Source organism: Ursus arctos, unplaced genomic scaffold (assembly GCF_023065955.2).
Source record: "Ursus arctos isolate Adak ecotype North America unplaced genomic scaffold, UrsArc2.0 scaffold_13, whole genome shotgun sequence".
Taxonomy (NCBI): Eukaryota; Metazoa; Chordata; class Mammalia; order Carnivora; family Ursidae; genus Ursus; species Ursus arctos.
The window spans coordinates 22,780,172-22,793,968 of NW_026622797.1; positions in this window are offsets into that span (position 1 = coordinate 22,780,172).

The following is a 13,797-nucleotide window of genomic DNA, read 5'->3' on the forward strand; positions in this document are numbered from 1 at the left end:
AATCCCTGTGTCCTTGAGTACAAAGGGTTTGGTAGAGGTGTTATATAATTTGACTAAATTAATTTATTACCAACTGACCAAACAAACATCGCTAGGCACAAAGAAATTAGGGCACTTCTCAATATTATAACTGGAGGATAATAATAGTTATTATATATTTATAAGAGGGATTAAATGAGAACAATCTAAACAACTTTTTTGCCAGTGATGAATATTCCAGGACCTGTATATTAGTTGTTAAATAAAAGTAATTCCCCAAATTTAAAATTCCTTTAAAACAATCAGTTCATTCATAAAGGGTGTGTGAGGGAAATGGAATTATTCACAAAACTGGGAAGAGGCAACCAGAATCCAACCAGCTGAATAAATTACTGACATTGAATCCATGACCAGGCTGTGCCTCATTTATGGTTTCTGTTTTCCTTGGCCTCTCTTCCTGCTCCAGCAAAGTGTGGCTTTAAAATTGTAATTGCAAATGAAGCTAATAATAACATGTTTTGCTGAAGCTGTTTCTAGCAAAGTGTAAAATCCCACATTGATCTACCCTGTTTGAGTCCATGAAAGCCAAAAGCAATTGGTCTGACATGAACGATAACTACATTTCTCTTTCAAACTTGCACATTGCTGGGGGAAGAGAGTCAAAATAATTTTCATATGTTTTCTGGTTGGACAAATATATTTCAAGACTCTGCTCAAATTATATAGCAACAGTAGCAACAGTGCATAACTTAATCCTGTTTTGAATAGCAGGCTTAGTGCCTTTTTGGGGTTTGATGGAATGCTCTAATTAACTAGGGAGGGTTTCAGAAATATATTCAGTAACTGACTTGTGGTCAATTGCAGATAATCTATCACAAGGCATTCAGTTGTTTTCTAGATTTTCAAAGTACTCCAAATACAGATAGGTGGGCTTACAGTAGGTGTTGAAGACTAAATATTTGCAAAAGAACTAAGAAAACTGTACATAAAATTAGTATTATTTATTTATTTAATCTATTCATTTATTTATTTGGTGATTCCAAAAGGGCCAAAAAGCCAGAAGTGGATTAGTAAGGGCACAAAGATTCTAGTAAATTCTATAACATAAAAAAATTGAATTGTGTTTAATTTACCACTGTTCATAAAATATTACATAGTTTAACATTGGAAGATATGATTCATTTTCTGTGAAAGTAGGCTCATTCTAATAACCTGACAAAGACGTGGAACCTTCTTTACCCCCATATTCAGTTGAACAATTTTAATGATTAGAGAAGGAACTCCTGAAGATAATAATAAACTTTTATATTTATACTGCACATGACTCTAGGCATATATTTACTTTAAACATTTTAATATTACCACAAACAACTGGCATAGAAAGATCCTTTGCCATTTTTGGTTTTAAAGAAATAGCCATTGTCCTAGTCATTATTCATCTCCCATTGGTAATTCTTACATCCAGGCCTACATACAACCTGTCGCCATTTTTTTGTGCATTTATTCTCTAAAGTGGAGTCTTCCTCTGTCTATTCCATATGTGACCCAGAAGATGTATGTGTAACTTTGATTAATTAGGAAAGAACCTCATTCAGCTAATAATTCTTTCCTTTTGATATTACTGGTTATAGAGTGAATATCCTTTGTAATACCTCCTTAAATAATGTTACATTCTTAAATTTGTATAATATGCATCTTACATTCTGCTAGGTTTAGTTAAAATTTATTTTAAAATTTGCCTGGGAAAGATATCTATGTAATTAATTGCAGAATAATTTTAGGATGGTTTGGAATGATGTCTTAGATCTAATAAAACGAACTGTAAAAGGGACAAATGTAAAATTCTGTTACAGCTTTAAAAATGATTAATTCAGAAAAATGTAATAGTGGTACAATGGGGAAAAAAAGATTTGGGGATGTTTGGTTTATTGTATGCTCCATTTGTGTGAGTGTGATGGTGTTGCTGATCGTGGTCATAAAGTCTTAGGTTATGTTTGTAGAGACAGAGTGTTCAGGAAAACTACAAGATGTACTGATTATCCCACACATTATTGTCGAGAAGCATAGACTAGACTCTATGGGATACACTTTGAAGTGTTTGCATTCCTTAGGTATGCGCTTTGGCTCTTGAATAGACTAGTTATGCGAACTTGGATAGGTTAGTCAATAATATCACCAAGATCCAGTTTTCTTATCTTTGAAATTGGGATGATGTAATAGTACTGTCGTTAGAGAGATGTTTAAGAATTAAATGAGATAAAATTTATTGGTATACTTATTTACTCATTACATGCAAAATATAAATTAACATCCAACAAGTAAAACAGTCTCCCAATTCTTTTTTTTTTTTTTCCTATGGAATCCTATTCCCTGGTAAACAGATACCCCACATCATTAATTTATTGATGAAATGCTTTTGTTGCACTTTTACCTTCATTTAAACTTGGCTTTTCACTGTAGCCACCTCTATGAGACTGCTTCATTTTCCACCTTCCATAATGCTGTGGCCTAGAATTCCCACTGAGAGCTTCCCTCAGCCTTCAGCCTTCATTTAAAAACTCTCTTATATTGGGGCTTTTACATTCTGACTAAACTATCTTATCCCCACTGTGCTGTAGTGATATAACCTGCTAGTAATCACATTTTCTTATCCTTTGAAGGACTCTCAACTCAGTGACCTTAGTCTTTCTGAGAAAAGTAATATAAGTCTATATTTTAATTCCAAAATAATTCCTTTATTCACATTTTAAAGATATTCTTGTGTTTTTCACTTATTTGTTGTATTAAATGGTGTGTAGAAAAAGAAAAAGATACATTTACTAAGAATATTATTCTGCTCAAGAAATTGAAATATAGTTGATTACCTATCATGAAGTGGTCAATAATAATCTATAATCAACAAGATGGAGAGCCAGATTTATTCTTTGCTAATTCATTAGTTTGCCATTTAATGTTTCCTTTCTTGTTCTAGGATTTAATGTCTTTACGACAATGTATTAGTTGTTGATAAAAATAAGATTCAGTCAAATATACAAAGTTACTATATCCATGTTTCTTTTACATTAATATGCTTTCATAAGAACCTTTAAATTTATGCTCTAAAATTTTACCATAAGTAAATGTGGTATTGCCAATTAATATTGTACAGATTAAGCTCTTTAAATACTAATGAAATTCATGTACTAAAAAATGCATAATTTAGGAAACATAATACAAGATATATAAAGTAGACCTGAAAAACCCTGACCAAGATTAACATTGGAAAATGTACAACACTCTAATTTGAAAATAATTGAGTTTTCTTGACTTAAAAACTTAATTACCCCTTGAATATTTCATATTGGTCTGAATTGTTTATACAAGCAACTAAAAAATGTGCCCTTTGGGTCCCCTTTGTTAATTCTAATCAAACTTTACACCTATATCCAATTTTCACTACTTTGAAATATCTTTACAGTAAGAATGTTTAAATCATGCAGTTGGATATTTCTGTTCAGTGCCTTAATACATAGTTAACATTTTCAGTATTTTTCATGTTTCCTATTACTTTACATTTGGAAGAAACACATATTGTAGTCATATTTATCAAAAGTGAGTGCCTTTATATGCATCTGCTGTATCTCCAAAGCACCGAAAGAGCTACATCTTTTGTTAGACTTGGTGTCTCTGATTATTAAATAAAGATTCTCCTTCCTCTCTGCCAGCTAGTAAAGATTCTGGCTCCTTTTCAGTCTGAATAAAAAAGAAAAAATAAATCATTTTTCATGAATAAGGATTGGCGGTTTTATGATTGGCAATGACTCTTTATTCACATATTACTAAGACATTCCCAGTTTTTCCAGCTTTTTAGCACATATATGATGTTGAGGGAAATAGCTATAATAAAAAAAATTTAGAATAAATGTTTACATAAGAAGGGTGTAGATTAGGGCACCTGGATGGCTCAGTTGGCTGAGTGTCTGCCTTCGGCTCAGGTCATGATCCCAGGGTCCTGGGATTGAGGCCCGCATTGTCTCCCTGCTCAGTGGCAAGTCTGCTTCTCCCTCTCCCTCTGCCCCTCCACAACAACTGTGCTCTCTCTCTCTCTCTCTCTCTCTCTCTCAAATAAATAAAATCATGCTAAAAAATAAACATTTTATATTTGTTTTCTTCTTTGGATAAGTACAATGTTTTGAAAAACAAAACAATGAGCAATATTATTGTTTTTGTTTGTTTTCTTTAAATGTTGTAAAACTTAAGAAACAGTAGAAGTTTGGAACAAAATTCCAGATTACAAAACCTCAAAACGTTTAATTAAAGAGTAATTTTAAAACATTCTATGTGAATAGAATAGAAAAATAGTTACTGTGCATGCCCAGGGAAAGGTGCAGGTTCAGAAAAGATCTGAAAAACTTTAGGTTTACACTTCAGGCTGTTCTCAGCCTACAACAATGAACAAAACGAAAAGAAAAAAACAAAAATAGAAATAGGAGTCCTTGAAGAAAGAGACATCAAAATAGTTTGTTGGCAATAGAGTGGTAATTTTTAAAAATCTTTCTTTCTTTCTTTCCTTTTTTCCCTACAGAAAAGTATTCTGTAAGTGAGTCCAAGTGGAATAAATACACTGCTGTGGCTGTCTGTGCTCTGATCACCTACCTTACTTCTGCATTGACTACCTTCTTCAATTCTGTTCAAAAATCACCTTCTCAGGGCGCCTGGATGGTGCACTCGGTTGAGTGGACTCTTGCTTTGGGCTCAGGTTGTGATCTCAGGGTCCTGGGATGGAGCCCTGCATGGGGTCTGTACTTAGTGCACGGTCTGCTTGAGAATCTTTCACCCTTTTGCTTGGCCTCTTCCCACTGCTCGCTCTCTCTCATATAAATAAATAAAATCTTAAAAAAAAATTACCTTCCCAATGAAGACTACGCTGAGTACTCCTTCTAAAAAATCACACCCTCCCAAGCACACTTCTATTCCTCCTCTTCTTCCTATATTTTCCCCCCAAATATTTATCCCATTGTAACATGCTGTATAACAGATTCATTATTTTGTTGTTTTTTCCTCTGTCCTCACTAGATTGCTCCTCTAGGATAGGAATCCTTAGTGCCTAGAACATATTGTTTATAAAAATATTTGTCTGAGAAAGAGGATTCCAGGAATATGGCACGGTAGGAAGCACCAGGAATTGATCCTTTCACCCAGGCAATAATTGCATGGACTGAATCTGTCTAATACAAATATTTTGGAACTCTGAAATTGCCTGAAGGCTGCAATTTCCACAGGAAGGTTTGGATAATAAATTGTAGTTAATTTTAGTCAATATCAGCTCTTAGCTCAGCAGCACCTATACCACACCCAGCCCTGTGGCCGGGAGCTGTGCATATGTTCTGGAAGCAGCGTGCACACTATTTGCAGGAGCCATAGTGGGTGTTCTGGTTGTTGATTGCTGCTTTTGATTAGGGATTTGCAGACATAGATGTGGACAGCCACTGTTGCATTATTGTAAGCCCCTCCTGAAGTGATTAAAAATCCTTCTAAGGGATTTAAAGGATTGGTGGTCTTACCCCTTCAATTTTTTTATTTCTTGCTTTTGAGAGACAGACAATTAAGACTAGAACATTCAAAAGCAACTGCATATACAGGGAAAAATAGTTACTGTGCATGCCCAGGGAAAGGTGCAGGTTCAGAAAAGATCTGAAAAACTTTAGGTTTACACTTCAGGCTGTTCTCAGCCTACAACAACGAACAAAACGAAAAGAAAAAAACAAAAATAGAAAAACAAAACAAAAACAGATAGCAAATTCTAGGGAAGGGGCAAACTTTATTTCCAGAGTTACAGAAATTGTCCCTGAGAGAGACAAGATGGCAAACCTACTAAGCACAGAATTTAAAACAACTGTCTTAAAGATGATCAAATAACTTAAGGAAGATGTGAGAAAGTCAAGAAAATAATGTATGAACAAAATGAAAGTACCAATAAAGAGAATATTTAAAAGAAACTGAAAAGTCATTCTGGAGCTGATAAGTTCAATAACTGAAATGAAAATTTCATAAGACAGAAAGAGTTTAAATTAAGGAATGAGAACTATTGTATGCTGTGTACAAAAAGGGCAGGTTAAATATAAAGACAGATATATTAAAACTAAAAGGATGAGAAAAGACATGTTATCCCCAAATCAATCCAATGAAAGCTGGAATGGCAAAATTAATCTCTGACAAAGTAGGTTACAGAGTAAAAAATACTGTGAGTGTTAGAAATCATTCCATAATGACACGGGACCAACTCATCAATATGACATAGCAATCCTGAACATATATGTACCTAAAAACAAAGTTTCAAAATACATTCAGGAAAGACTGATAGAATGGCTGGGAGAAAGTAAAAAAATCCTAAATTATACTTGGGGATTTCAATATTTCTCTTTGAATAATTGATTGACCAAACTGAGAGATAATCAGTAAGTATATAAAAGACTTGAAAAATACTATCAACTGACTTGTCCTACATGACATTTATAAAATAAATGCACATTTTTATCAAGTACACCTAGAATATTTACCAACATAGACCATATTTGGGGCCATAAAACAAGTCTCAATCAAGTTTTAAAAGATTGAAATATATGAATTATGTTCTCTGATCATGATAGAATTAAATTGGAAATCAAAAAAAGTATCACTTAAAAATCCTTAAAATTTGCAAACTAAGAAAATAACAAAATAACTTGTGAGTCAAAAAAGAAATCAGACAAGAAATCAGAAATTATTTTGAATGACTAAAAATGAAAGTTCAACACTCAAAATTTGTGAAATGCTGCTAAAGCAGCTCTTCTGGGGAAAATTTATAGTACTAAGCATCTATACTAGAAAATAAAAAATATGTGAAACCAAGGACCTCAGCTTCCACCTTAAGAAAATAAGAAAGGAAAAACTAATTAAACTAAAAGTAAGTGAAGAACGAAAAGGATAAGGATTAGAGAGAAAAGTACCAACTAATAAAGTAGAAACAGAAAAATGAAAGAGGAAGTCAAAGAGGGGAGCCTGGGTGGCTCAGTCATTTAAGTGTCTGACTTCAGCTCAGGTCATAATCCAGGGTCCTGGGATGGAGCCCTGCCTGGGCCCCATGCTCAGCAGGAAGTCTGTTTCTCCCTCATTCTCTGCCCCTCCCCCTGCTTGTGCTCTCTCTCTCTCTCTCTCTCTCTCCCTCTCTCTAATAAGTAAATAAAATTTTCATTAAAAAAAAAAGAGAGCATGTGAGGAATGCAGCTCAGTCGGTTAAGCATCTGCCTTCAGCTCAGGCTATGATCCCAGGTCCTAGGATTGAGTCTCGTGTGGGGCTCCTTGCTTAGTGGGGAGCCTGCTCCTCCCCATGCCTGCTGCTTCCCCTGTTTGTGCTCTCTCTCCCTCTCCCTCTCTCAGAAAAATAAATAAATAAAATCTTAAAAAAAAAAAAAAAGAGGAAGTTAAAGAAATCCAAAGCTGGTTCCTTGAGATCAGTGAAATAATTGAAAAACCTCTAGGTAAACTGATCATAAAAAAGAAAAAGAAAACTAATTACAATGATCTAGAATAAGTTAACATGGCTACAGATTCTGTAGATATTATAATGATTGTAAAGGACCGAATAACTTTATGGCAATGAATTTGACAACTTGAATGCAATAGACAGATCTTTAAAAGACACGATTTACCATGGTTCACTCAAGAAGAAATAGGTAACCTAAATAGTACTATATATATATTTTTTTAAAGAAATTAAATTCTAGTTAAAAATTCCAGTTTGAGATGGCTTGGCTGATGAATTCCACTTAACATTTAAGGACAAAATAATACCAATTCTATATAACTCTTTCAGTAATCAGAGAAAGGACTGCTTCCCTACTCACCCTATGAGTCCAGAATTACTCTGATAGGAAACAAAGACACTAAAAGTACACATTACTATCACTTATGAACACAGATGCAGAAATTCTAAGAAATACATATCAAATAATATCAAACAATATATTAAAGGATAATTATGACCAAGCAGGAGTTTTCCTAGAATACAAGATTTGTTAAGCATATGAAATCTACCTATGTAATTCATCATAAAAGTAAACAAACAAACAAACAAACATAAAGCCAAACTATATGATCATCTTAGATGGCACAGAAAAAACATTTTGAATCCAATATATGCTGCCTTCTATGAATAGAAGGGAATTTTCTTAACTTGATTAAGGACATCTATGGAAAACCTTATAGATAACATTTTATTTGATGTGAACCAGGAAAACTTTCCCCTTAAGGTCAGGAAAAGGGGAGGAAAAACATCCATTCTCACTACTATTCAGCATTGTATTGGAGTTTCTAGCCAGTGCAATCAGGAGATAAAAAGAAATGAACGGTATTCAGTAAAAGACAAGTCACAGAAAGATTAAAAAAAAAAAGAAAGAAAAATGAAAAGCATTCAGATAGAAAAGGAAGGAATAAAGCTGCTTTATTCACAGATGGCATGATTGTGTAGAAAATCTGTTGTCACTTACAAAAAGCTACTAGGATTAACAAGTGAGTTTAGCAAAGGTGTTCATGGGTCAGAAGATTCATTATTAAAATGTCAATTTGCCCCAAAATGATCTATACATTTTAACATAACCCCAACTGAAATCTCACCAAGTATTCTTGTAAAAATTGACAAGCTGATTCTAAGACTCATATGGAAATGCAAAGAAAGCCAAAAGAACTAGAAAAAGCAAAACAAAGCAGAAAACAACACCTGTCCTTGAGTCAAAGTCAGCCCATAAGTAAAGGAAAAAATAAACCTAGTAAGTTCACCCCCACGCTCTTGTATGGGTTTTGAGTATGGTCTTCAGTCTATCTCTTATTTACTTTTCAGAGTCCTCAGGTAGTTCCCTTTGAATTCTGTCTAGAGATTTTGGTTGTAATGAGTAGGAGAGAGAGGATATAGTCAGCTTACTGCAGCTTGGTTGGTACCAACAGTCAGTTATTCTTTAAAAGATCCAATGACCCTTTTGTAGTTTTGTTTAATATTTTGTTATGTTCTGCTTTCATATTTATTATTTGTTTTATTCTTATTTTTTGGATTTAATTAATACATGATGTTACGATGCTAACAAAAATTCTAAATGTAAAAATTCCATGAGAAAAGGCAAGGCCTTTATTCCTACAGCATTCAACTTCTGAGAAAAGGCTATGACTTTTTTTTTTTTTTTTTTTTTGGTCATCATCTTTCAAACCAAAGACATGTTTTTTGTCTTTAGTTTCTGAAGTCTTTTTTTTTTTTTTTGTAATCATGTTAGGTTGTAATTTTCTGCAAAGACAGGTGAATAATATCCATGATTTCGTGATTTGAGGGATTTTGCATGCCAAATACGTTATAGCATAGTGGACTTCTGGAGTAAGATCTGGATTCAAATTCAAGACCTATAACATATCTGCTGTATGACCTTGAGAAATCACTTAAACTTTCCTCAAATTTATTATCTATAAAGTTGAGGTAGTATATCTACTTGTTATTATTATGAGTATTAAAGGAAATTTTGCATTTAGGGTGTCTTGTACGTAGCCAGTATGTGGTCGGAATTAAATTCATGGTAGTTATTCATTAATCTTAGTACAGCAAATATTTTTATTGATGATGTACTTATTCTGATGTTTTATAACACTTTATTAAACAATTTTTATTTATTTATTTATTTTTATTTAAATTCAATTTAGTTAACATATATGTATTATTAGTTTCAGGAGTAAAATTTAGTGATTCATCAGTTGCATATAACATCCAGCGCTCATTACATCAGGTGCCTTCCCTAATGCCCATCACCCAGTTACCCCATCCCCCCACCCGCTCCCCTCAGGCAACCCTCAGTTTGTTCCCAACAGTTTAGAGTCTCTTGTGGTTTGCCTCCCTCTCTGTTTTTATCTTATTTTCTTTATTCTTCCCTTCCCCTATGTTCATCTGTTTTGTTTCTTAAATCCCACATATGAGTGAAATAATTTTTATTTTTTAAAGTTTTGTACTTCAATGGTTTTAATTTTGTGTGACATTTGATTGGAAAAACTAGAGGAAATGCTTCTACCATGATATGATATAGGAGCTGGCATTTTTCTATGTTCAGAAATGATATATGTGCTCCCATTGAGCAAGAGGTGGGTTCGAGGGAGAAGTTGGCATTTGGTAACTACCTTGAAAGGCCCCATGTAGAGCATATTGTTGGATATCTTATCCCTGCCTGGGTTGTAAAGCCAAATTCACCTCACCTGTGATGATTTAATAGCCTCGCTTCACTAGACATTTCTCTGCATGGTAAGGATTAATTTAGAAAGCTAATAAACATCACATATAGAGCACATTTATTTTGAAGCAAAACAGAAAAACTTTCTGAAGTGAACTGATTGCAAATGTACAATTTAAATTAGTGTTTGCTTCACTTAAACTCTATTATACTTTTTGAGATCATTAAATGTGAATAATAAACTTCTTAATTCTCTTACAAGAGGAGAATGGAATAGATAAATTCAACTTTGAGCAGTCTTCACATTATTGATTCCTTTTCTGAAATTTTCTATTTTATAAATGGAAATAATACAAATAAAATCTAAATTTTAACATTAAAGAATAATCTAATTAAGCAAAGGCTTAAAGCCCAATGAACTGTAAAAATGAAACAAAATGTCATTTATTTTAAAGAAATAATAACTTTATGGCACTCTATTATAAAGTACTAAAATGGCATTTAAGTAGCTTAAGAAAACTAACATGGTAACCGATGATATTAAATTGAGTGTCATATGATACAGTGCCTTACAATAATGTATATTACTTGAATTTTTCTTCTTTGCAATTTCAGTCCAAAATTCATAATTAATGCAACAAATCATGAGAGTTAAGAAATTCAGAAGGACTTCTTTGGTGGTTTTTCATGGGCTTTTTTTTTTTTTTTTATGAGTCTCAGTGACATCTCATTATACTTTGAGAAATTTATTCTAGTTTGCTGGCTTTCTTTCACTATATATTCTTCCAAATAATGGAATTAAAGATTAAGCCGTTCTTTTGCTTTTAAATAAGGATTGTTTTCCTTTCTTAAATTGCTGTCTCACTCACATTAATCGTTTCATTTTTTTAAATGACTGCACGTTGCAGACCCGCTCTTGAAAGTGTATATGGTAACTTGTCTTTGAGTATGCTATTCTCTTTCTTGCTGTTACATTTCACTATCAAAATCTCAATTTTTCTTGAATGATAGGTTGTCTTAAAGGGAGTACTTGACTTGGCTTTTAGGGCAGGAGTGAGCAAACCACAGCCTGAGGGCCAAATCCAGTCCACTGCCCCTTTCTGTACAGCTGTGAGCTAAGAATTGTTTTTATGTTTTGAAATGGTTGGGAAAAAATTGAAATGATACTATTTAGGGAAAAGTTAAATTAATATAAAATTTAATTTTTTGTGTATATACATAAAATTTTGAATTTTTAAAATTTAATGTTTGTGGAAATGTTCTTTCTTTGTACATAAGTTCTATATAATATCCTTGATTTTGCCTTTTGGACAGCAAAGCCTAAATATTTAATAACCTGCCATTAACAGAAAAACTTTGCTGACTCTTATTTTAGATAAGTGGATTGCAATTTTTATGAAGTAACACTTTTTTTGCATTGGTTATTTTTTTTAAGCTTTATTTATTTGAGAGAGAAAGTGTGTGAGTGTGCAGGGCAGAGGGAGAGGGAGAGAGAATCACAAGCAGACTCCCCTCTGAGTGTGGAGAAGGACTTAGAGCTTGCTCTCAAGACCCTGAGATCATGACCTGAGCCAGAACCAAGAGTCAGATGCTTAACTGACTGAGCCACCCAGGTACCCCTGTGTCAGTTGTTTTTAAATGACTTAAATGACTGAATGAAATATAGATTCCAAAAACAGACATGAAGTTTATTCTAAAGCAAGTACACTGGATCTTCTATATGTGGAAAGGTATTGGGCTTCAAGTAATCCTCTGGTGAGAAAACATTTTCATCCCATAAGATTTCACAACAGAATCATTTTCTAGAAACAATTCATTTGACATAATTGGACTCAACTTAGAATCATAGATTTATTCTCTCATTCTGAAAAAAGTTTATTATTTTTTTCTTCATTTCCTAATTTCTTCTTCTCTCTTATGCCTGTGGTTTGAGCCACACGGCCACACTTTTACCTTCCATTTTAATACCCTCTGTGGCCTCCATTCACAGGTCTTTCTACAGGTGTTATCTACTGGCACTGCAAATGCTTATCTAATATGCAAATATGATCATTCTTTTGCAATCTCTTAATCAGTCAAACTGCTTCCTCCAATCAAAACTCTATGAGAGCTGGGTTTTATACACAGCTGATGAATTATTGAACACTACATCAGAAACTAATGATGTACTATATGTTGGCTAATTGAATTTCAATAAAATTTAAAAACAAAAGATATAGGTCTATAGTTTTCTTGTGGTGTCATTGTCAAGCTTGGTATTAGGTAAATACTGCCTTCAGAAAATAAGTTAGAGAGTTTTCCATTTACTTCTGTTTTTTAAAGTGTTTGAGAAAGATTGAAATTTCTTTATTAAACAATCAATAACCAATATTGGGGCACTTGAGTGGCTCAGTTGGTTAAGAGTCTGCCTTTGGCTCAGGTCGTGATCCCAGGGTCCTGGGATTGAGCCCCATTTTGGACTCCCTGCTCAGTGGGGAGCCTGCTTCTCCCTCTCCCTCTGCCTGACACTCTGCCTGCTTTGCTCTTTCTCTCTCTTTCTCTCTCTCTGTCAAATAAATAAATAAAATCTTAAAAAAAAAAGAAAGAAAGAAAGACTCTACGAAAGGATCACATTCTACCTTGCCAGCCTAATTTTTCACTATTCTCTGACATAAACTAGTTACACCAAAAAAATCAAAAACAAAAACAGAACAAAACAAAACAAAAAGCCTGCCACTCCTACTATGCCATGTTTGCTTTTGTCTCAGACTTTGAGGAAACCATTTTTCCTGAAAGGGACAGATTTCCCTGTGGAAATCTCCATCTTTTCTGACTTTGCACAAGGAACAGCTCTAAGATATCTTACACTTCACCTCTAAGGCTGAAGTTCATAATAATCCTGGGGGGTTCTTAAGTGTTCTGTCCTCAACTTACATTTCTTGTAGCATTCACAATGTTGTAATGGTTGAATTGCTCATCCGTCTGTCTTCTCACTAATGTAAAAGTTCCTAGAAGACATGGCAGGATGTATCTTTCCCTGTAGCCTCATTTACGGGCACCTCCCCTTGCCCACTGTATGTACCAAACGGCAAAATCTTTTTTTCCTACAATTTTGTTAAGTTGAAAGATTTTCAATAACTCACAGACAGCGAGTTTCTGGGACATGTAGAAGTGGGAACTTTGTAGGAAAATGCATCTGCTATGGCCTGTAAGCTTGAGATCCACCCCCTCCCACATTCATATGTTGGATCCTAAAACCCAATGTGATGAGAATTTGAGGTGAGGCCTTTGGACACCGATTAAATCATGTAGGTAGAGACCTCATGAATGGGATTCATCCTCTTATAAAAGAGGCTCCAGAGAACTCCTATACTCTCCTACCATGTAAGGACACAGTGCAAGGACAACCATCTGTGAACCAGGAAGCTTACTCTCACCATACATCTGATCTGTCAGCACCTTGATCTTGGACTTTCCAGCTTCCAGAACTGTGAGAAATAAATTTCTGTTGTTTTGAAACGACCCAGTTTATGGTATTCTATTATAACAACCCAAACAGACGAAGTAAACATCTGAGAAAAAAGTGGAAGCTTTATGCATTGCTTGTTAAAAGCAGAATAAA